Raw genomic sequence first — 24,061 nt, 5'->3', positions numbered from 1 at the left:
CATGAAAAGAGTGTTAGCAAACTGCTTCTTGAGGCATAGCTTGTACACTTGTGAGATGAATCACAGATCAGAAAGAAGTTTCTCAGAAAGCTTCTTTCACGTTTTGAACGGATGAAATTTCCTTTATCAGCGTAGGCCCATGCGATCCAAGGAAAGCCCTTCTCAGCTTCCTCAAAGACAGTGTTAATGGACTGCTCCACGAAACATAAGTGTCATCTGTGAGATGAATTCACACATCACCAAGAAGTTTCTAAGAAAGCTTCTTCTAGTTTTCATCTCTGGATATTTTTTGTCACCGTCAGGTTCATTTCGCTATGAAATACCAAAATTGCAGATTTCCAGAAAACTGTGTAACAAAACTGATCACTGAAGAGAAACTGTAACTCTGTGAGTTGCATTCACACATGGCAATGCAGTTTCTCAGAAAGCTTCTCTTTAGTTATTATGTGAGGATAATTCCTTTTCACCCTAGCCCTCAATGAGCTCCCAATATACCTTTGCAGAATCCACGAGAACAGTGTTAGCAAACTGTTCCAAGAAGGAAGGGTGGAAACTCTGTGTGATGAAGTCACACATCAGAAAGCAATCTCTCAGAAAGTTTCTCTGTAGTGTTATGTGAGGAGGATTTCCTTTTCCACCATGGGCCCTATGGGCTACCAAATATCACTTTGCAGATTCCACGAAAAGAGTGTTAGCAAACGCTTCTTGAGGCATAGCTTGTAACTCTGTGAGATGAATTCACAGATCAGAAAGAGTTTCTAGAAAGCTCTTTCACGTTTGAAACGGATGAATGAAATTTCCTTTACAGCGTAGGCCTCAATGCGATCCAGGAAGCCCTTCTCAGCTTCCTCAAAGACAGTGTTAATGGATGCTCCACGAAACATAAGTGTAACTCTGTGAGATGAATTCACACATCCCAGAAGTTTTCTAAGAAACTTCTTTCTAGGTTTCATCTCTGTATATTTCTTTGTCACCGTCGTTCATTGCGCTATGAATACCAAATTGCAGATTTCCAGAAAACTGTGTTAACAAACTTATCACTGAAGAGAACTGTGTAACTCTGTGAGTTGCATTCACACATGGCAATGCAGTTTCTCAGAAGCTTTTCTTTAGTTATTATGTGAGGATAATTCCTTTTTCACCCTAGCCCTCAATGAGCTCCCAAATATACTTTGCAGAATCCACGAGAACAGTGTTAGCAAACTGTTCCAAGAAGGGAAGGGTGGAACTCTGTGTGATGAAGTCACACATCCGAAAGCAATTCTGCAGAAAGTTTCTCTGTAGTGATTATGTGAGGACATTTCCTTTCCACCATGGGCCCCATGGGCTACCAAATATACTTTGCAGATTCCAGAAAGAGTGTTTGCAAACTGCTTCTTGAGGCATGCTGTAACTCTGTGAGTGAATTCCACAGATCGAAAGAAGTTTCTCAGAAAGCTCTTTCACGTTTGAACGGATGAAATTTCCTTTATCAGCGTAGGCCTCAATGCGATCCAAGGAAGCCCTTCTCAGCTTCCTCAAAGACAGTGTAATGGACTGCCACGAAACAAAGTGTACTCTGTGAGATGATTCACACATCACCAAAGAAGTTTCTAAGAAAGCTTCTTTCTAGTTTTCATCTCTGGATATTTCCTTTGTCACCGTCAGGTTCATTGCGCTATGTGAAATACCAAATTGCAGATTTCCAGAAAAACTGTGTAACAAACTGATCATGAAGAGAAACGTGTACTCTGTGAGTTGCATTCACACATGGCAATGCAGTTTCTAGAAAGCTTCTCTTTAGTATTATGTGAGGATATTCCTTTTTCACCCTAGCCCTCAATGAGCTCCCAATATACCTTTGCAGAATCCACGAGAACAGTGTTAGCAAACTGTTTCCAAGAAGGGAAGGTGGAACTCTGTGTGAGAAGTCACACATCAGAAAGCAATCTCTCAGAAAGTTTCTCTGTAGTGATTATGTGAGGACATTTCCTTTTCCACCATGGGCCCCTATGGGCTACCAAATATCACTTTGCAGATTTCACGGAGATGTTAGCAAACTGCTTCTTGAGGCATAGCTTGTAACTCTGTGAGATGAATTCACAGATCAGAAAGAAATTCTCAGAAAGCTTCTTTCACGTTTGAACGGATGAAATTTCCTTATCAGCGTAGGCCCAATGCGATCCAAGGAGCCCTTCTCAGCTTCCTCAAAGACAGTGTAATGGACTGCTCCACGAAACATAAGTGTAACTCTGTGAGATGAATTCACACTCACCAAGAAGTTTCTAAGAAAGCTTCTTTCTAGTTTCATCTCTGGTATTTCCTTTGTCCCCTCAGGTTCATGCGCTTGAAATACCAAATTGCCGATTTCCAGAAAACTGTTGTTAACAAACTGATCACTGAAGAGAAACCTGTAACTCTGTGAGTTGCATTCACACCTGGCAATGCAGTTTCTCAGAAAGCTTCTCTTTAGTTATTATGTGGGATAATTCCTTTTCACCCTAGCCCTCAATGAGCTCCCAAATTACCTTTGCAGAATCCACGAGAACAGTGTTAGCAACTGTTCCAGACGGAAGGGTGGAAACTCTGTGTGATGAAGTCACACATCAGAAAGCAATCTCTCAGAAAGTTTCTCTGTAGTGATTATGTGGGGACATTTCCTTTTCCACCATGGGCCCTATGGGCTACCAAATATCACTTTGCAGATTCCACGAAAGAGTGTTAGCAAACTGCTTCTTGAGGCATAGCTTGTAACTCTGTGAGTGAATTCACAGATCAGAAAGAAGTTTCTAGAAAGTCTTTCACGTTTGAACGGATGAAATTTCCTTATCAGCGTAGCCCTCATGCGATCCAAGGAAGCCCTTCTCAGCTTCCTCAAAGACAGTGTTATGGACTGCTCCACGAACATAAGTGTAACTCTGTGAGATGAATTCACACATCACCAAGAAGTTTCAAGAAACTTCTTTCTAGGTTTCATCTCTGGATATTTCCTTTTCCCGTCAGGTTCATTGCGCTATGAAATACCAAATTGCAGATTTCCAGAAAAACTGTGTTAAAACTAGATCACTGAAGAGAAACGTGTAACTCTGTGAGTTGCATTCACACATGGCAATGCAGTTTCTCAGAAAGCTTCTCTTTAGTTATTATGTGAGGATAATTCCTTTTTCACCCAGCCCTCAATGAGCTCCCAAATATACCTTTGCAGAATCCACGAGAACAGTGTTAGCAAACTGTTCCAAGAAGGGAAGGGTGGAACTCTGTGTGATGAAGTCACACATCAGAAAGCAATCTCTCAGAAAGTTTCTCTGTAGTGATTATGTGAGGACATTCCTTTTCCACCATGGGCCCTATGGGCTACCAAATCCTTTGCAGATTCCGAAAAAGAGTGTTAGCAAACTGCTTCTTGAGGGATAGCTTGTAACTCTGTGAGATGAATTCACAGATCAGAAAGAAGTTTCTCAGAAAAGTCCTTTCACGTTTTGAACGGATGAAATTTCCTTTATCAGCGTAGGCCTCAATGCGATCCAAAGGAAGCCCTTCTCAGCTTCCTCAAAAGACAGTGTTAATGGACTGCTCCACCCACCGCCTTTTGTTGTTTCATGTTTTTTTTTGTGTTGGTTTTTTTGGTGTTGCATAAAACCTTTTATTAATTAAACATTCACACCCACACCAAAAACACACACAAAGAACCAAACCACAAACACAAAACAAAAAAACCAAACCAAACACACAAACACCACACAACTCTATATTAAAAAACCCCACCCCAGACCACCAAACCCCCCAAAAAACCCTCACACACCCCCAAACACTAAAAACAACAAAACAAACAAAAACAACCACACAACACCCTCACAACAAACCACCATCACGCACACCACAACAACACACTACATAAACCCAAAAAAACAAACACTTAAAACTAAAACCTTTTCACCCACCCCTCCCCACAACAACCACACAAACAAGTGTAACTCTGGAGAATTCTCACATCCCCCAAGAAGTTCTAAGAAAAGCTTTTCTAGGTTTCTCTCTGGATATTTCCTTGTCACCGTGGTTCATTGCGCTATGAATACAAATTGCAGATTTCCAGAAAAACTGTGTTAACAAACTGATCACTGAAGGAAACGTGAACTCTGTGAGTTGCATTCACACATGGCAATGCAGTTTCTCAGAAAGCTTCTCTTTAGTTTATGTGGGATAATTCCTTTTTCACCCCTAGCCCTCAATGAGCTCCCAAATATACCTTTGCAGATCCACGAGAACAGTGTTTAGCAAACTGTTCCAAGAGGGAAGGGTGGAACTCTGTGTGATGAAGTCACACATCAGAAAGCAATCTCTCAGAAAGTTTCTCTGTAGTGATTATGGAGGACATTCCTTTTTCCACCATGGGCCCCTATGGCTACAATATCACTTTGCAGATTCCACGAAAAGAGTGTTAGCAAACTGCTTCTTGGAGGCATAGCTTGTAACTCTGTGAGATGATTCACAGATCAGAAGAGTTTCTCAGAGAAAGCTCCTTTCACGTTTTGAACGGATGAAATTTCCTTTATCAGCGTAGCCTCAATGCGATCCAAGGAAGCCCTTCTCAGCTTCCTCAAGGCAGTGTTAATGGACCTCCACAAACAAGTGTAACTCTGTGAGATGAATTCACAACCTCACCAAGAGTTCTAAGAAAGCTTCTTTCAGGTTTCCTCTCTGATATTTCCTTTGTCACCGTCAGGTTCATTGCGCTATGAAATCCCAAATTGAGATGAGATTTCCAGAAAACGTGTTAACAAACTGATCACTGAAGAGAAACGTGTAACTCTGTGAGTTGCATTCACACATGGCAATTCAGTTTCCAGAAAGCTTCTCTTTAGTTATTATGTGAGGATAATTCTTTTTCACCCTAGCCCTCAATGAGCTCCCAAATTACCTTTGCAGAATCCACGAGAACAGTGTTAGCAAACTTCCAAGAAGGGAAGGGTGAACTCTGTGTGATTAAGTCACACATCAGAAAGCAATCTCTCAGAAAGTTTCTCTGTAGTGATTATGTGAGGACATTTCCTTTTCCACCATGGGCCCCTTGGGCTACCAAATATCACTTTGCAGATTCACGAAAAAGGTGTAGCAAACTGCTTTGAGGCAAGCTGTAAACTCTGTGAGATGAATTCACAGATCAGAAAGAAGTTTCTCAGAAAGCTTCTTTCACGTTTTGAACGGATGAAATTTCCTACATGTAGGCCTCAAGCGATCCAAGGAAGCCCTTTCAGCTTCCTCAAGAGTGTGTAATGGACTGCTCCACGAAACATAAGTGTAACTCTGTGAGATGAATTCACACATCACCAAGAAGTTTCTAAGAAAGCTTCTTTTAGTTTTCATCTCTGGATATTTCTCTTTGTCACCGTCAGGTTCATTGCGCTGAAATACCAAATTGCAGATTTCCAGAAAACTGTGTTAACAAAACTGATCACTGAAGGAGAAAACGTGTAACTCTGTGAGTTGCTTCACACATGGCAATGCAGTTTCTCAGAAAGCTTCTCTTTAGTTATTATGTGAGGATATTCCTTTTTCACCCTAGCCCTCAATGAGCTCCCAATATACCTTTGCGAGAATCCACGAGAACAGTGTTAGCAAACTGTTCCAAGAAGGGAAGGGTGGAATCTGTGTGATGAAGTCACACATCAGAAGCAATCTCTCAGAAAGTTTCTCTTAGTGATTATGTGAGGACATTTCCTTTTCCACCCATGGGCCCTATGGGCTACCAAATATCACTTTGCAGATTCCACGAAAAGAGTGTTAGCAAACTGCTTCTTGAGGCAAGCTTGTAACTCTGTGAGATGAATTCACAGATCAGGAAAGAGTTTTCAGAAAGTCCTTTCACGTTTTGAACGAGATGATGAATATTTCCTTTATCAGCGTAGGCCTCAATGCGATCCAAGGAAGCCCTTCTCAGCTTCCTCAAAGACAGTGTTAATGGACTGCTCCACGAAACATAAGTGTAACTCTGTGAGATGAATTCACACTCACCAAGAAGTTTCTAAGAAATCTTCTTCTGGTTTCATCTCTGGATATTCCTTTGTCACCGTCAGGTTCTTGCGCTATGAAATACCAAATTGCAGATTTCCAGAAAAACTGTGTTTACAAACTGATCACTGAGAGAAACGTGTTAACTCTGTGAGTTGCATTCACACATGGCAATGCAGTTTCTCAGAAAGCTTCTCTTTAGTTATTAGTGAGGATAATTCTTTTTCACCCAGCCCTCAATGAGCTCCCAAATATAACTTTGGCAGAACCACGAGAACAGTGTTAGCAAAGTCCAGAAGGGAAGGGTGGAACTCTGTGTGATGAACGTCACACATCAGAAGCAAACCTCAGAAAGTTCTCTGTAAGGAAGGACATTTTTTCCTTTCCACCATGGGCCCTATGGGCACCCAATATCACTTTGCAGATTCCACGAAAAGAGTGTTAGCAAACTGCTTCTTGAGGCAGAGCTTTTAACTCTGTGAGATGAATTCACCGATCAGAAAGAGAGTTCTCAGAAGCTCTTTCACGTTTTGAACGGATGAAATTTCCTTTATCAGCGTAGGCCTCAATGCGATCCAGGAAGCCCTTCTCAGCTTCCTCAAAGACGTGTAATGGACTGCTCTCACGAAACATAAGTGTAACTGTGAGATGATTTCCACATCACCAAGAAGTTTCTAAGAAAGCTTCTTTCTAGGTTTCATCTCTGGATATTTCCTTTTGCACCGTCAGGTTTCTTGCGTATGAAATACCAATTGCAGATTTCCAGAAAACTGTGTTAACAAACTGATCCATGAAGGAAACGTGTAACTCTGTGAGTTGCATTCACACATGGCAATGCATCAGTTCTCAGAAAGCTTCTCTTTAGTTATTATGTGAGGATAATTCCTTTTTCACCTAGCCTCAATTGACTCCCAATATACCTTTGCAGAATCCACGAGAACAGTGTTAGCAAACGTTCCAAGAAGGGAAGGGTGGAACTCTGTGTGATGAAGTCACACATCAGAAAGCAATCTCTCAGAAAGTTTCTCTGTTGATTATGTGAGGACATTTCCTTTTCCACCATGGGCCCTATGGGCTACCAAATATCACTTTGCAGATTCCAGAAAAGAGTGTTAGCAAACTGCTTCTTGAGGCATAGCTTGTAACTCTGTGAGATGAATTCACAGATCAGAAAGAAGTTTCTCAGAAGCTCTTTCACGTTTGAACGGATGAAATTTCCTTTATCTCGCGTAGGCCTCAATGCGATCCAAGGAAGCCCTTCTCAGCTTCCTCAAACGACAGTGTTAATGGACTGCTCCACGAAACATAAGTGTTACTCTGTGAGATGAATTCACACATCACCAAGAAGTTTCTAAGAAGAAGCTTCTTTCCGGTTTCTCTCCTGATATTTCCTTTGTCACCGTCGGTTCATTGCGCTATGAAATACCAAATTGCAGATTTCCAGAAAAATGTGTTACAAACTGATCACTGAAGAGAAACGTGTACTCTGGAGTTGCATTCACACATGGCAATGCAGTTTCTCAGAAAGCTTCTCTTAGTTTTATGTGAGGATATTCCTTTTTCACCCTAGCCTCAATGAGCTCCCAAATATACCTTTGCAGAATCCAGACGAACAGTGTTAGCAAACTGTTCCAAGAAGGGAAGGGTGGAACTCTGTGTGAGATGAGTCACCATCAGAAAGCAATCTCTCAGAAAGTTTCTCTGTAGTGATTATGTGAGGACATTTCCTTTTCCACACATGGGCCCTATGGGCTACCAAATATCACTTTGCCGATTCCACGAAAAGAGTGTTAGCAAACTGCTTCTTGAGGCATAGCTTGTAACTCTGTGAGATGAATTCACAGATCAGAAAGAAGTTTCTCAGAAGCTTCTTTCACGTTTTGAACGGATGAAATTTCCTTTATCAGTAGGCCTCAATGCGATCAAGGAAGCCCTTTCAGCTTCCTCAAAGAAGTGTTAATGGACTGTCCACGAAACATAGTGTAACTCTGTGAGATGAATTCAACATCACCAAGAAGTTTTCTAAGAAAGCTTCTTCTAGTTTTCACTCTGGATATTCCTTGTCACCGTCAGTTCATTGCGCTATGAAATACCAAATTGCCGATTTCCAGAAACTGGTTAACAAACTGATCACGAAGAGAAACGTGTAACTCTGTGAGTTGCATTCACACATGGCAATGAGTTTCTCAGAAAGCTTCTCTTTAGTTATTATGTGAGGGATACTTCTTTTCACCTAGCCCCCTGAGCTCCCAAATATACCTTTGCAGAATCCACCGAGAACAGTGTTAGCAAACTGTTCCAAGAAGGGAAGGTGGTGGAACTCTGTGTGATGAAGTCACACATCAGAAAAGCAATCTCTCAGAAAGTTCTCTTGTGTGATTATGTGAGGACATTTCCTTTTCCACCATGGGCCCTATGGGCATACCAAATATCACTTTGCAGATTCCCACAAAGAGTGTTTAGCAAACTGCTTCTTAGGCATAGCTTTGTAACTCTGTGAGATGAATTCACAGATCAGAAAGAAGTTCTTAGAAAGCTCTTTCACGTTTTGAACGGTGATGAAATTCCTTTATCAGCGGGCCTCAATGCGATCAAGGAAGCCCTCTCAGCTTCCTCAAAGACAGTGTTAATGGACTGCTCCACGAAAAATAAGTGTACTCTGTGAGATGAATTCACACATCACCAAGAAGTTTCTAAGAATTCTTTCTAGGTTTCCTCTCTGGATATTTCCTTTGTCACCGTCAGGTTCATTGCTTGAAATACCAAATTGCAGATTTCCAGAAAACTGTGTTAAACAACTGATCACTGAAGAGAAACGTGTAACTCTGTGAGTTGCATTCACACATGGCAATGCAGTTTTCAGAAAGCTTCTCTTAGTATTATGTGAGGATAATTCCTTTTTCACCTAGCCCTCAATGACTCCCAAATATACCTTTGCAGAATCCACGAGAACAGTGTTAGCAAACTGTTCCAAGAAGGAAGGGTGAACTCTGTGTGATGAAGTCACACTCAGAAAGCAATCTCTCAGAAAGTTTCTCTGTAGTGATTATGTGAGGACATTTCCTTTCCACCATGGGCCCCTATGGGCTACCAAAATATCACTTGCAGATTCCACGAAAAGAGTGTTAGCAAACTGCTTCTTGGGCATAGCTGTAACTCGGGTAGAGAATCACAGAGCAGAAATGAAGCTCAGAAAGCTTCCTTTCAGTTTGATTGACATGAGATGAAATTTCTCAATCTTCTATCCAGCGTGAGGCCTCAATGCGATCCAAAGGAAGCCCTCTCAGCTTCCTCAAGAGTGTTATGGACTGTCCACGAAACATTAAGTGTACTTGTGAGATGAATTCACACAATCACCAAGAAGTTTCTAAGAAAGCTTCTTTCTAGTTTTCTTCGTGATATTTCCTCACCGTCAGTTCATTGCGTATGAACTACAAATGCAGATTTCCGAGAAACGTGTTAACAAACTGACATGAAGAGAAAAGTGTAACTCTGTGAGTTGCATTCACACATGGCAATAAGCATAGTTTTCTCAGAAAGCTTCTCTTTAGTTATTATGTGAGGATATCCTTTTTCACCCTAGCCCTCAATGAGCTCCCAATATACCTTTGCCGAATCCACGAGAACAGTGTTAGCAAACTGTTCCAAGAAGGGAAGGGTGGAACTCTGTGTGATGAAGTCACACATCAGAAAGCAATCTCTCAGAAAAGTTTCTCTGTAGTGATTATGTGAGGACATTCCTTTCCACCATGGGGCCCGATGGGCTACCAATATCACTTTGCAGTTCCACCGAAAAGAGGTTTAGCAAAACTGCTTCTGAGGCATAGCTTGTAACTCTGTGAGTGAATTCACAGATCAGAAAGAAGTTTCTCAGAAAGTTCCTTCACGTTTTGAACGGATGAAATTTCCTTTATCAGCGTAGGCCTCAATGCGATCCAAGGAAGCCCCTCAGTTCCTCAAGACAGTGTTAATGGACTGCTCCACACACATAAGTGTGTACTCTGTGAGATGAATTCACACATCACCAAGAAGTTTCTAAGAAATGCTTTCCTAGTTTCATTGCGGGCTATCCAATTGCTCACCGTCAGTTTTGCGCTATGAAATACCAAAATTGCAGATTTCCAGAAACTGTGTGTAACAAACTGATCACTGAAGAGAAACGTGTAACTCTGTGAGTTGCATTCACACATGGCAATGGAGTTCTCAGAAAGCTTCTCTTAGTATGTGAGGTAATCCTTTTTCACCCTAGCCTCAATGAGCTCCCAAAATTACCTTTGCAAGATCCACGAGAACAGTGTAGCAAACTGTTCCAAGAAGGGAAGGGTTGGTGGAACTCGTGTGATGAAGTCACACATCTAGAAAGCAATCTCTCAGAAACGTTCTCGGAGGATTGGAGGACATTCCTTTCCACCATGGGCCCCATGGGCTACCAAATATCACTTTGCAGATTCCAGAAAAGAGTGTTAGCAAATGCTTCTGAGGCATAGCTTGTAACTCTGTGAGATGAATTCACAGATCAGAAAGAAGTTTCTCAGAAAGCTTCTTTCACGTTTTGAACGGATGAAATTTCCTTTATCACGTATAGGCCCAATGGATCCAAGGAAGCCCTTCTCCAGCTTCTCAAAAGCCAGTGTAATGGACTGCTCCACGAAACATAAGTGTAACTCTGTGAGATGAATTCAACCAATCACCCAAGAAGTTTCTAAGAAAGCTTTTCTAGGTTTCATCTCTGGATATTTTTTGTCACCGTCAGGTTCCTTGCGCTATGAAATACCAAATTGCAGATTTCCAGAAAACTGTGTTAACAAACTGATCACTGAAGAGAAACTGTAACTCTGTGAGTTTGCATTCACACATGGCAATGCAGTTTCTCAGAAAGCTTCTCTTGTAGTATGTGAGGATAATCCTTTTTCACCTCGCCTCAATGAGCTCCCAAATATCCTTTGACAGAATCCAAGAGAACAGTGTTAGCAAATGTTCCAAGAAGGGAAGGGGGTGGAACTCTGTGTGATGAAGTCACACATCAGAAAGCAATCTCTCAGAAAGTTTCTCTGTAGTGATTATGTGAGGACATTCCTTTTCACCAGGGCCCTATGGGCTACCAAATATCACTTTGCAGATTCCACGGAAAGAGTGTTAGCAAACTGCTTCTTGAGCATAGCTTGTAACTCTGTGAGATGAATCACAGATCAGAAAGAAGTTCTAAGAAAGCTCTTTCACGTTTTGAACGGATGAAATTTCCTTTATCAGCGTAGGCCTCAATGCGATCCAAGGAAGCCCTCTCAGCTTCCTCAAAGACAGTGTTAATGGACTGCTCCACGAAACATAAGTGAATCTGTGCATGATGACTTCCACACATCACCAAGAAGTTTCTAAGAAAGCTTCTTTCTAGGTTTCTCTCTGTATATTTCCTTGTCCCCGTCAGGTTCATTTGCGCTAGTGAAATACCAAATTGCAGATTTCCAGAAAACGTGTTTTAACCAACTGATCACTGAAGAGAAACGTTGTAATCTGTGAGTTGGCATGCACACATGGCAATGCCGTTTCTCAGAAAGCTTCTCTTTAGTTATTATGTGGAGGATAATTCCTTTTTCACCCAGCCCTCAAAGAGCTCCCAAATATACCTTTGCCGAATCCCGCGAACAGTGTTAGCCAACTGTTCCAAGAAGGGAAGGGTGGAACTCTGTGTGATGAAGTCACACATCCAAAGCAATCTCTCAGAAAGTTTCTCTGTAGTGATTATTGAGGACATTTCTCCTGCACTTCCCTTTCCTCTCCCACCATCTCCATCCCCCTTCCCTTTTCATCGCCCCCCGGCTCTCCCTCACCCCCTCCCCTCCCCACACTTCTTCCTGCTCGCAGCTCTCTTTCCCTTTCCTCACCCTTCCCTCCTCTTCCCCACTCTTCTTAATCCTTCCCCCATTCTTCCTCTCCTCCTCCCTCTCCTCCTTTTCGAGCACACCTCCCCCCCCCCGTTATTTCCCCTGTTCCTCCATTTGTATCACCCATCACTTTTGTCTTCCCCTTCTTATTTTCGTTCTCGTTTTATCTGCCATTTTCTCACCTCACTGCCCCCCCTTCTCTTATTGCACGCCTGTTCTTCCATCCCACCCACGCCCCCCCCCCTCCCCTCCTTTCCTTGTATTTATCTCTTAGCTGACCTGTTTTTGTTACTCCCTCCTTCTTCCTTCCCCTATTCCTCCTCTTTTTTCTGTCTCCCCCTCCTCCCTACCCCCCTATTCTTTCCCCCCCTCTCCAACCTCAGATTTCTTTCACCCCCCCGCCCCACCCCCCACCGCACCCTTAAGACTTATCCCCCCCCCGCTTCCTCCCCCCCCCTCACCCCCGCCCCCAACACTTTCAGCCCTCTCCCCCTCCCTGACTTTACCACTTCGCCCCCCCCCCCCCTCTCCCCTTCCATACCCCCCTCCCCCCCCTCTCCCCCCCCCCCTTCCCCCCCCCCCCTTCCCTCCTTCTCCTCCCCCTCTCGCCCTTTCCCCCCTCCACCCTGTTTGTCCATACTCCATTTTCTCGCCCCACACCTTCCCTTCACCTTCATCTTACTTTCCTCTCCCTTCACTCAGACTTTCCATCCCATCCTCTCCTCCATCTCTATTCCCTATACCCTTTCATCACGTCTCTTTTTTTTTGGTCCTCCCCTCCCCCTCCCCTTCCCCCTTCCTCCCCTTTCCCCCCCCCCTCCCCCCTCCCTTTCCCCCGCCGCCTCACCACACCCTATCGTCGAATCTGCAAAGTGATATTGGTAGCCCATAGGGCCCATGGTGGAAAAGGAAATGTCCTCACATAATCACTACAGAGAAACTTTGTGAGAGATTGCTTTCTGATGTGTGACTTCATCACACAGAGTTCCACCATCCCTTTTTGGAACAGTTTGCTAACACTGTTCTCGTGGATTCTGCAAAGGTATATTTGGGAGCTCATTGAGGGCTAGGGTGAAAAAGGAATTCTCCTCACATAATAACTAAAGAGAAGCTTTCTGAGAAACTGCATTGCCATGTGTGAATGCAACTCACAGAGTTACACGTTTCTCTTCAGTGATCAGTTTGTTAACAACAGTTTTCTGGAAATCTGCAATTTGGGTATTTCATATCGCAATGAACCTGACGGTGACAAAGGAAATATACAGAGAGGAAACCTAGAAAGAGCTTTCTTATAAACTTCTTGGTGATGTGTGAATTCATCTCACAGAGTTACACTTTATGTTTCCGTGGAGGCAGTCCCATTAACACTGTCTTTGAGGAAGCTGAGAAGGGCTTCTTGGATCCGCATTGAGGCCTACGCTGATAAAGGAAATTTCTCCGTTCAAAAACGTGAAAGAAGCTTTCTGAAAACTTCTTTCTGATCTGTGAATTCATCTCACAGAGTTACAAGCTATGCCTCAGAAGCAGTTTGCTAACACGCTTTTCGTGGAATCTGCAAGTGATATTTTGGTAGACCATAGGGGCCCATGGTGGAAAAGGAATGTCCTCACGATAATCACTACAGAGAACCTTCTGAGAGATTGCTTTCTGATGTGTGACTTCATCACACAGAGTTCCACCCTTCCCTTCTTGGAACAGTTTGCTAACACTGTTCTCGTGGATTCTGCAAAGGTATATTTGGGAGCTCATTGAGGGCTAGGGTGAAAAAGGAATTCTCCTCACATAATATCTAAAGAGAAGCTTTCTGAGAAACTGCATTGCCATGTGTGAATGCAACTCAGAGAGTTACACGTTTCTCTTCAGTGATCAGTTTGTTAACACAGTTTTCTGGAAATCTGCAATTTGGTATTTCATAGCGCAATGAACCTGACGGTGACAAAGGAAATATCCAGAGGAAACCTAGAAAGAAGCTTTCTTAGAAACTTCTTGGTGATGTGTGAATTCATCTCACAGAGTTACACTTATGTTTCGTGGAGCAGTCCATTAACACTGTCTTTGAGGAAGCTGAGAAGGGCTTCCGGATCGCATTGAGGCCTACGCTGATAAAGGAAATTTCATCCGTTCAAAACGTGAAAGAAGCTTTCTGAGAAACTCTGCTTTCTGATCTGTGAATTCTCTCACAGAAGTTACAGCTATGCCTCAAGAAGCAGTTTGTCTAACACTCTTTTCGTTGAAATCTGCCCAAGTGATATTTGGTAGCCCATAGGGGCCCAATGGTGTAAAATGAATGTCCTCATATAATCACTACAGAGAACTTTCTGAGAGATTGCTTTCTGATGTGTGACTTCATCACACAGAGTTCCACCCTTCCTCGTGGAACATTTTGCTAACACTGTTCTCGTGGATTCTGCAAAGGTATATTTGGGAGCTCATTGAGGGCTAGGGTGAAAAAGGAATTCTCCTCACATAATAACTAAAGAGAAGCTTTCTGAGAAACTGCATTGCCATGTGTGAATGCAACTCACAGAGTTACACGTTCTCTTCAGTGATCAGTTTGTTAACACAGTTTTCTGGAAATCTGCAATTTGGTATTTCATAGCGCAATGATACCTGACGGTGACAAGGTAAATATCCAGAGATGAAAACTAGAAAGAAGCTTTCTTAGAAACTTCTTGTGATGTGTGAATTCATCTCACAGAGTTACACTTATGTTTCGTGGAGCAGTCCATTAACACTGTCCTTTGAGGAAGCTGAGAAGGGCTTCCTTGGATCGCATTGAGGCCTACGCTGATAAAGGAAATTTCATCCGTTCAAAACGTGAAAGGAAGCTTTCTGAGAAACTTCTTTCTGATCTGTGAATTCATCTCACAGAGTTACAAGCTATGCCTCAAGAAGCAGTTTGCTAACACTCTTTCGTGGAATCTGCCAAGTGATATTTGGTAGCCCATAGGGGCCCATGGTGGAAAAGGAAATGTCCTCACAGTAATCACTACAGAGAAAACTTTCTGAGAGATTGCTTCTGATGTGTGACTTCATCACACAGAGTTCCACCCTTCCCTTCTTGGAACAGTTTGCTAACACTGTTCTCATGGATTCTGCAAAGGTATATTTGGGAGCTCATTGAGGGCTAGGGTGAAAAAGGAATTATCCTCACATAATAACTAAAGAGAAGCTTTCTGAGAAACTGCATTGCCATGTGTGAATGCAACTCACAGAGTTACACGTTTCTCTTCAGTGATCAGTTTGTTAACACAGTTTTCTGGAAATCTGCAATTTGGTATTTCATAGCGCAATGAACCTGACGGTGACAAAGGAAATATCCAGAGAGGAAAACTAGAAAGAAGCTTTCTTAGAAACTTCTTGGTGATGTGTGAATTCATCTCACAGAGTTACACTTATGTTTCGTGGAGCAGTCCATTAACACTGTCTTTGAGGAAGCTGAGAAGGGCTTCCTCGGATCGCATTGAGGCCCTACGCTGATAAAGGAAATTTTTCATCCGTTCAAAACGTGAAAGAAGCTTTCTGAGAAACTTCTTTCTGATCTGTGAATTCATCTCACAGAGTTACAAGCTATGCCTCAAGAAGCAGTTTGCTAACACTCTTTTCGTGGAATCTGCAAAGTGATATTTGGTAGCCCATAGGGGCCCATGGTGGAAAAGGAAATGTCCTCACATAATCACTACAGAGAAACTTTCTGAGAGATTGCTTTCTGATGTGTGACTTCATCACACAGAGTTCCACCCTTCCCTTCTTGGAACAGTTTGCTAACACTGTTCTCGTGGATTCTGCAAAGGTATATTTGGGAGCTCATTGAGGGCTAGGGTGAAAAAGGAATACTCCTCACATAATAACTAAAGAGAAGCTTTCTGAGAAACTGCATTGCCATGTGTGAATGCAACTCACAGAGTTACACGTTTCTCTTCAGTGATCAGTTTGTTAACACAGTTTTCTGGAAATCTGCAATTTGGTATTTCATAGCGCATGAACCTGACGGTGACAAAGGAAATATCCAGAGATGAAAACCTAGAAAGAAGCTTTCTTAGAAACTTCTTGGTGATGTGTGAATTCATCTCACAGAGTTACACTTATGTTTCGTGGAGGCAGTCCATTAACACTGTCTTTGAGGAAGCTGAGAAGGGCTTCCTTGGATCGCATTGAGGCCTACGCTGATAAAGGAAATTTCATCCGTTCAAAACGTGAAAGAAGCTTTCTGAGAAACTTCTTTCTGATCTGTGAATTCATCTCACAGAGTTACAAGCTATGCCTCAAGAAGCAGTTTGCTAACACTCTTTTCGTGGAATCTGCAAAGTGATATTTGGTAGCCCATAGGGGCCCATGGTGGAAAAGGAAATGTCCTCACATAATCACTACAGAGAAACTTTCTGAGAGATTGCTTTCTGATGTGTGACTTCATCACACAGAGTTCCACCCTTCCCTTCTTGGAACAGTTTGCTAACACTGTTCTCGTGGATTCTGCAAAGGTATATTTGGGAGCTCATTGAGGGCTAGGGTGAAAAAGGAATTATCCTCACATAATAACTAAAGAGAAGCTTTCTGAGAAACTGCATTGCCATGTGTGAATGCAACTCACAGAGTTACACGTTTCTCTTCAGTGATCAGTTTGTTAACACAGTTTTCTGGAAATCTGCAATTTGGTATTTCATAGCGCAATGAACCTGACGGTGACAAAGGAAATATCCAGAGATGAAACCTAGAAAGAAGCTTTCTTAGAAACTTCTTGGTGATGTGTGAATTCATCTCACAGAGTTACACTTATGTTTCGTGGAGCAGTCCATTAACACTGTCTTTGAGGAAGCTGAGAAGGGCTTCCTTGGATCGCATTGAGGCCTACGCTGATAAAGGAAATTTCATCCGTTCAAAACGTGAAAGAAGCTTTCTGAGAAACTTCTTTCTGATCTGTGAATTCATCTCACAGAGTTACAAGCTATGCCTCAAGAAGCAGTTTGCTAACACTCTTTTCGTGGAATCTGCAAAGTGATATTTGGTAGCCCATAGGGGCCCATGGTGGAAAAGGAAATGTCCTCACATAATCACTACAGAGAAACTTTCTGAGAGATTGCTTTCTGATGTGTGACTTCATCACACAGAGTTCCACCCTTCCCTTCTTGGAACAGTTTGCTAACACTGTTCTCGTGGATTCTGCAAAGGTATATTTGGGAGCTCATTGAGGGCTAGGGTGAAAAAAGGAATTATCCTCACATAATAACTAAAGAGAAGCTTTCTGAGAAAACTGCATTGCCATGTGTGAATGCAACTCACAGAGTTACACGTTTCTCTTCAGTGATCAGTTTGTTAACACAGTTTTCTGGAAATCTGCAATTTGGTATTTCATAGCGCAATGAACCTGACGGTGACAAAGGAAATATCCAGAGAGGAAACCTAGAAAGAAGCTTTCTTAGAAACTTCTTGGTGATGTGTGAATTCATCTCACAGAGTTACACTTATGTTTCGTGGAGCAGTCCATTAACACTGTCTTTGAGGAAGCTGAGAAGGGCTTCCTTGGATCGCCTTGAGGCCTACGCTGATAAAGGAAATTTCAATCCGTTCAAAACGTGAAAGAAGCTTTCTGAGAAACTTCTTTCTGATCTGTGAATTCATCTCACAGAGTTACAAGCTATGCCTCAAGAAGCAGTTTGCTAACACTCTTTTCGTGGAATCTGCCAAAGTGATATTTGGTAGCCCATAGGGGCCCATGGTGGAAAAGGAAATGTCCTCACATAATCACTACAGAGAAACTTTCTGAGAGATTGCTTTCTGATGTGTGACTTCATCACACAGAGTTCCACCCTTCCCTTCTTGGAACAGTTTGCTAACACTGTTCTCGTGGATTCTGCAAAGGTATATTTGGGAGCTCATTGAGGGCTAGGGTGAAAAAGGAATTCTCCTCACATAATAACTAAAGAGAAGCTTTCTGAGAAACTGCATTGCCATGTGTGAATGCAACTCACAGAGTTACACGTTTCTCTTCAGTGATCAGTTTGTTAACACAGTTTTCTGGAAATCTGCAATTTGGTATTTCATAGCGCAGTGAACCTGACGGTGACAAAGGAAATATCCAGAGATGAAACCTAGAAAGAAGCTTTCTTAGAAACTTCTTGGTGATGTGTGAATTCATCTCACAGAGTTACACTTATGTTTCGTGGAGCAGTCCATTAACACTGTCTTTGAGGAAGCTGAGAAGGGCTTCCTTGGATCGCATTGAGGCCTACGCTGATAAAGGAAATTTCATCCGTTCAAAACGTGAAAGAAGCTTTCTGAGAAACTTCTTTCTGATCTGTGAATTCATCTCACAGAGTTACAAGCTATGCCTCAAGAAGCAGTTTGCTAACACTCTTTTCGTGGAATCTGCAAAGTGATATTTGGTAGCCCATAGGGGCCCATGGTGGAAAAGGAAATGTCCTCACATAATCACTACAGAGAAACTTTCTGAGAGATTGCTTTCTGATGTGTGACTTCATCACACAGAGTTCCACCCTTCCCTTCTTGGAACAGTTTGCTAACACTGTTCTCGTGGATTCTGCAAAGGTATATTTGGGAGCTCATTGAGGGCTAGGGTGAAAAAGGAATTCTCCTCACATAATAACTAAAGAGAAGCTTTCTGAGAAACTGCATTGCCATGTGTGAATGCAACTCACAGAGTTACACGTTTCTCTTCAGTGATCAGTTTGTTAACACAGTTTTCTGGAAATCTGCAATTTGGTATTTCATAGCGCAATGAACCTGACGGTGACAAAGGAAATATCCAGAGAGGAAACCTAGAAAGAAGCTTTCTTAGAAACTTCTTGGTGATGTGTGAATTCATCTCACAGAGTTACACTTATGTTTCGTGGAGCAGTCCATTAACACTGTCTTTGAGGAAGCTGAGAAGGGCTTCCTTGGATCGCATTGAGGCCTACGCTGATAAAGGAAATTTCATCCGTTCAAAACGTGAAAGAAGCTTTCTGAGAAACTTCTTTCTGATCTGTGAATTCATCTCACAGAGTTACAAGCTATGCCTCAAGAAGCAGTTTGCTAACACTCTTTTCGTGGAATCTGCAAAGTGATATTTGGTAGCCCATAGGGGCCCATGGTGGAAAAGGAAATGTCCTCACATAATCACTACAGAGAAACTTTCTGAGAGATTGCTTTCTGATGTGTGACTTCATCACACAGAGTTCCACCCTTCCCTTCTTGGAACAGTTTGCTAACACTGTTCTCGTGGATTCTGCAAAGGTATATTTGGGAGCTCATTGAGGGCTAGGGTGAAAAAGGAATTATCCTCACATAATAACTAAAGAGAAGCTTTCTGAGAAACTGCATTGCCATGTGTGAATGCAACTCACAGAGTTACACGTTTCTCTTCAGTGATCAGTTTGTTAACACAGTTTTCTGGAAATCTGCAATTTGGTATTTCATAGCGCAATGAACCTGACGGTGACAAAGGAAATATCCAGAGAGGAAACCTAGAAAGAAGCTTTCTTAGAAACTTCTTGGTGATGTGTGAATTCATCTCACAGAGTTACACTTATGTTTCGTGGAGCAGTCCATTAACACTGTCTTTGAGGAAGCTGAGAAGGGCTTCCTTGGATCGCATTGAGGCCTACGCTGATAAAGGAAATTTCATCCGTTCAAAACGTGAAAGAAGCTTTCTGAGAAACTTCTTTCTGATCTGTGAATTCATCTCACAGAGTTACAAGCTATGCCTCAAGAAGCAGTTTGCTAACACTCTTTTCGTGGAATCTGCAAAGTGATATTTGGTAGCCCATAGGGGCCCATGGTGGAAAAGGAAATGTCCTCACATAATCACTACAGAGAAACTTTCTGAGAGATTGCTTTCTGATGTGTGACTTCATCACACAGAGTTCCACCCTTCCCTTCTTGGAACAGTTTGCTAACACTGTTCTCGTGGATTCTGCAAAGGTATATTTGGGAGCTCATTGAGGGCTAGGGTGAAAAAGGAATTCTCCTCACATAATAACTAAAGAGAAGCTTTCTGAGAAACTGCATTGCCATGTGTGAATGCAACTCACAGAGTTACACGTTTCTCTTCAGTGATCAGTTTGTTAACACAGTTTTCTGGAAATCTGCAATTTGGTATTTCATAGCGCAATGAACCTGACGGTGACAAAGGAAATATCCAGAGAGGAAACCTAGAAAGAAGCTTTCTTAGAAACTTCTTGGTGATGTGTGAATTCATCTCACAGAGTTACACTTATGTTTCGTGGAGCAGTCCATTAACACTGTCTTTGAGGAAGCTGAGAAGGGCTTCCTCGGATCGCATTGAGGCCTACGCTGATAAAGGAAATTTCATCCGTTCAAAACGTGAAAGAAGCTTTCTGAGAAACTTCTTTCTGATCTGTGAATTCATCTCACAGAGTTACAAGCTATGCCTCAAGAAGCAGTTTGCTAACACTCTTTTCGTGGAATCTGCAAAGTGATATTTGGTAGCCCATAGGGGCCCATGGTGGAAAAGGAAATGTCCTCACATAATCACTACAGAGAAACTTTCTGAGAGATTGCTTTCTGATGTGTGACTTCATCACACAGAGTTCCACCCTTCCCTTCTTGGAACAGTTTGCTAACACTGTTCTCGTGGATTCTGCAAAGGTATATTTGGGAGCTCATTGAGGGCTAGGGTGAAAAAGGAATTCTCCTCACATAATAACTAAAGAGAAGCTTTCTGAGAAACTGCATTGCCATGTGTGAATGCAACTCACAGAGTTACACGTTTCTCTTCAGTGATCAGTTTGTTAACACAGTTTTCTGGAAATCTGCAATTTGGTATTTCATAGCGCAATGAACCTGACGGTGACAAAGGAAATATCCAGAGAGGAAACCTAGAAAGAAGCTTTCTTAGAAACTTCTTGGTGATGTGTGAATTCATCTCACAGAGTTACACTTATGTTTCGTGGAGCAGTCCATTAACACTGTCTTTGAGGAAGCTGAGAAGGGCTTCCTTGGATCGCATTGAGGCCTACGCTGATAAAGGAAATTTCATCCGTTCAAAACGTGAAAGAAGCTTTCTGAGAAACTTCTTTCTGATCTGTGAATTCATCTCACAGAGTTACAAGCTATGCCTCAAGAAGCAGTTTGCTAACACTCTTTTCGTGGAATCTGCAAAGTGATATTTGGTAGCCCATAGGGGCCCATGGTGGAAAAGGAAATGTCCTCACATAATCACTACAGAGAAACTTTCTGAGAGATTGCTTTCTGATGTGTGACTTCATCACACAGAGTTCCACCCTTCCCTTCTTGGAACAGTTTGCTAACACTGTTCTCGTGGATTCTGCAAAGGTATATTTGGGAGCTCATTGAGGGCTAGGGTGAAAAAGGAATTATCCTCACATAATAACTAAAGAGAAGCTTTCTGAGAAACTGCATTGCCATGTGTGAATGCAACTCACAGAGTTACACGTTTCTCTTCAGTGATCAGTTTGTTAACACAGTTTTCTGGAAATCTGCAATTTGGTATTTCATAGCGCAATGAACCTGACGGTGACAAAGGAAATATCCAGAGAGGAAACCTAGAAAGAAGCTTTCTTAGAAACTTCTTGGTGATGTGTGAATTCATCTCACAGAGTTACACTTATGTTTCGTGGAGCAGTCCATTAACACTGTCTTTGAGGAAGCTGAGAAGGGCTTCCTTGGATCGCATTGAGGCCTACGCTGATAAAGGAAATTTCATCCGTTCAAAACGTGAAAGAAGCTTTCTGAGAAACTTCTTTCTGATCTGTGAATTCATCTCACAGAGTTACAAGCTATGCCTCAAGAAGCAGTTTGCTAACACTCTTTTCGTGGAATCTGCAAAGTGATATTTGGTAGCCCATAGGGGCCCATGGTGGAAAAGGAAATGTCCTCACATAATCACTACAGAGAAACTTTCTGAGAGATTGCTTTCTGATGTGTGACTTCATCACACAGAGTTCCACCCTTCCCTTCTTGGAACAGTTTGCTAACACTGTTCTCGTGGATTCTGCAAAGGTATATTTGGGAGCTCATTGAGGGCTAGGGTGAAAAAGGAATTCTCCTCACATAATATCTAAAGAGAAGCTTTCTGAGAAACTGCATTGCCATGTGTGAATGCAACTCACAGAGTTACACGTTTCTCTTCAGTGATCAGTTTGTTAACACAGTTTTCTGGAAATCTGCAATTTGGTATTTCATAGCGCAATGAACCTGACGGTGACAAAGGAAATATCCAGAGAGGAAACCTAGAAAGAAGCTTTCTTAGAAACTTCTTGGTGATGTGTGAATTCATCTCACAGAGTTACACTTATGTTTCGTGGAGCAGTCCATTAACACTGTCTTTGAGGAAGCTGAGAAGGGCTTCCTTCAATCGCCTTGAGGCCGACGCTGATAAAGGAAATTTCATCCGTTCAAAACGTGAAAGAAGCTTTCTGAGAAACTTCTTTCTGATCTGTGAATTCATCTCACAGAGTTACAAGCTATGCCTCAAGAAGCAGTTTGCTAACACTCTTTTCGTGGAATCTGCAAAGTGATATTTGGTAGCCCATAGGGGCCCATGGTGGAAAAGGAAATGTCCTCACGTAATCACTACAGAGAAACTTTCTGAGAGATTGCTTTCTGATGTGTGACTTCATCACACAGAGTTCCACCCTTCCCTTCTTGGAACAGTTTGCTAACACTGTTCTCGTGGATTCTGCAAAGGTATATTTGGGAGCTCATTGAGGGCTAGGGTGAAAAAGGAATTCTCCTCACATAATAACTAAAGAGAAGCTTTCTGAGAAACTGCATTGCCATGTGTGAATGCAACTCACAGAGTTACACGTTTCTCTTCAGTGATCAGTTTGTTAACACAGTTTTCTGGAAATCTGCAATTTGGTATTTCATAGCGCAATGAACCTGACGGTGACAAAGGAAATATACAGAGAGGAAACCTAGAAAGAAGCTTTCTTAGAAACTTCTTGGTGATGTGTGAATTCATCTCACAGAGTTACACTTATGTTTCGTGGAGCAGTCCATTAACACTGTCTTTGAGGAAGCTGAGAAGGGCTTCCTTGGATCGCATTGAGGCCTACGCTGATAAAGGAAATTTCATCCGTTCAAAACGTGAAAGAAGCTTTCTGAGAAACTTCTTTCTGATCTGTGAATTCATCTCACAGAGTTACAAGCTATGCCTCAAGAAGCAGTTTGCTAACACTCTTTTCGTGGAATCTGCAAAGTGATATTGGTAGCCCATAGGGGCCCATGGTGGAAAAGGAAATGTCCTCACGTAATCACTACAGAGAAACTTTCTGAGAGATTGCTTTCTGATGTGTGACTTCATCACACAGAGTTCCACCCTTCCCTTCTTGGAACAGTTTGCTAACACTGTTCTCGTGGATTCTGCAAAGGTATATTTGGGAGCTCATTGAGGGCTAGGGTGAAAAAGGAATTATCCTCACATAATAACTAAAGAGAAGCTTTCTGAGAAACTGCATTGCCATGTGTGAATGCAACTCACAGAGTTACACGTTTCTCTTCAGTGATCAGTTTGTTAACACAGTTTTCTGGAAATCTGCAATTTGGTATTTCATAGCGCAATGAACCTGACGTGACAAAGGAAATATCCAGAGATGAAACCTAGAAAGAAGCTTTCTTAGAAACTTCTTGGTGATGTGTGAATTCATCTCACAGAGTTACACTTATGTTTCGTGGAGCAGTCCATTAACACTGTCTTTGAGGAAGCTGAGAAGGGCTTCCTTGGATCGCATTGAGGCCTACGCTGATAAAGGAAATTTCATCCGTTCAAAACGTGAAAGAAGCTTTCTGAGAAACTTCTTTCTGATCTGTGAATTCATCTCACAGAGTTACAAGCTATGCCTCAAGAAGCAGTTTGCTAACACTCTTTTCGTGGAATCTGCAAAGTGATATTTGGTAGCCCATAGGGGCCCATGGTGGAAAAGGAAATGTCCTCACGTAATCACTACAGAGAAACTTTCTGAGAGATTGCTTTCTGATGTGTGACTTCATCACACAGAGTTCCACCCTTCCCTTCTTGGAACAGTTTGCTAACACTGTTCTCGTGGATTCTGCAAAGGTATATTTGGGAGCTCATTGAGGGCTAGGGTGAAAAAGGAATTATACTCACATAATAACTAAAGAGAAGCTTTCTGAGAAACTGCATTGCCATGTGTGAATGCAACTCACAGAGTTACACGTTTCTCTTCAGTGATCAGTTTGTTAACACA

This window comes from Rhinopithecus roxellana, chromosome 7, assembly GCF_007565055.1.
Source record: "Rhinopithecus roxellana isolate Shanxi Qingling chromosome 7, ASM756505v1, whole genome shotgun sequence".
Lineage (NCBI taxonomy): Eukaryota > Metazoa > Chordata > Mammalia > Primates > Cercopithecidae > Rhinopithecus > Rhinopithecus roxellana.
The sequence above is the reverse complement of the archived record's forward strand: the minus strand, read 5'-3'. Positions refer to the sequence as shown.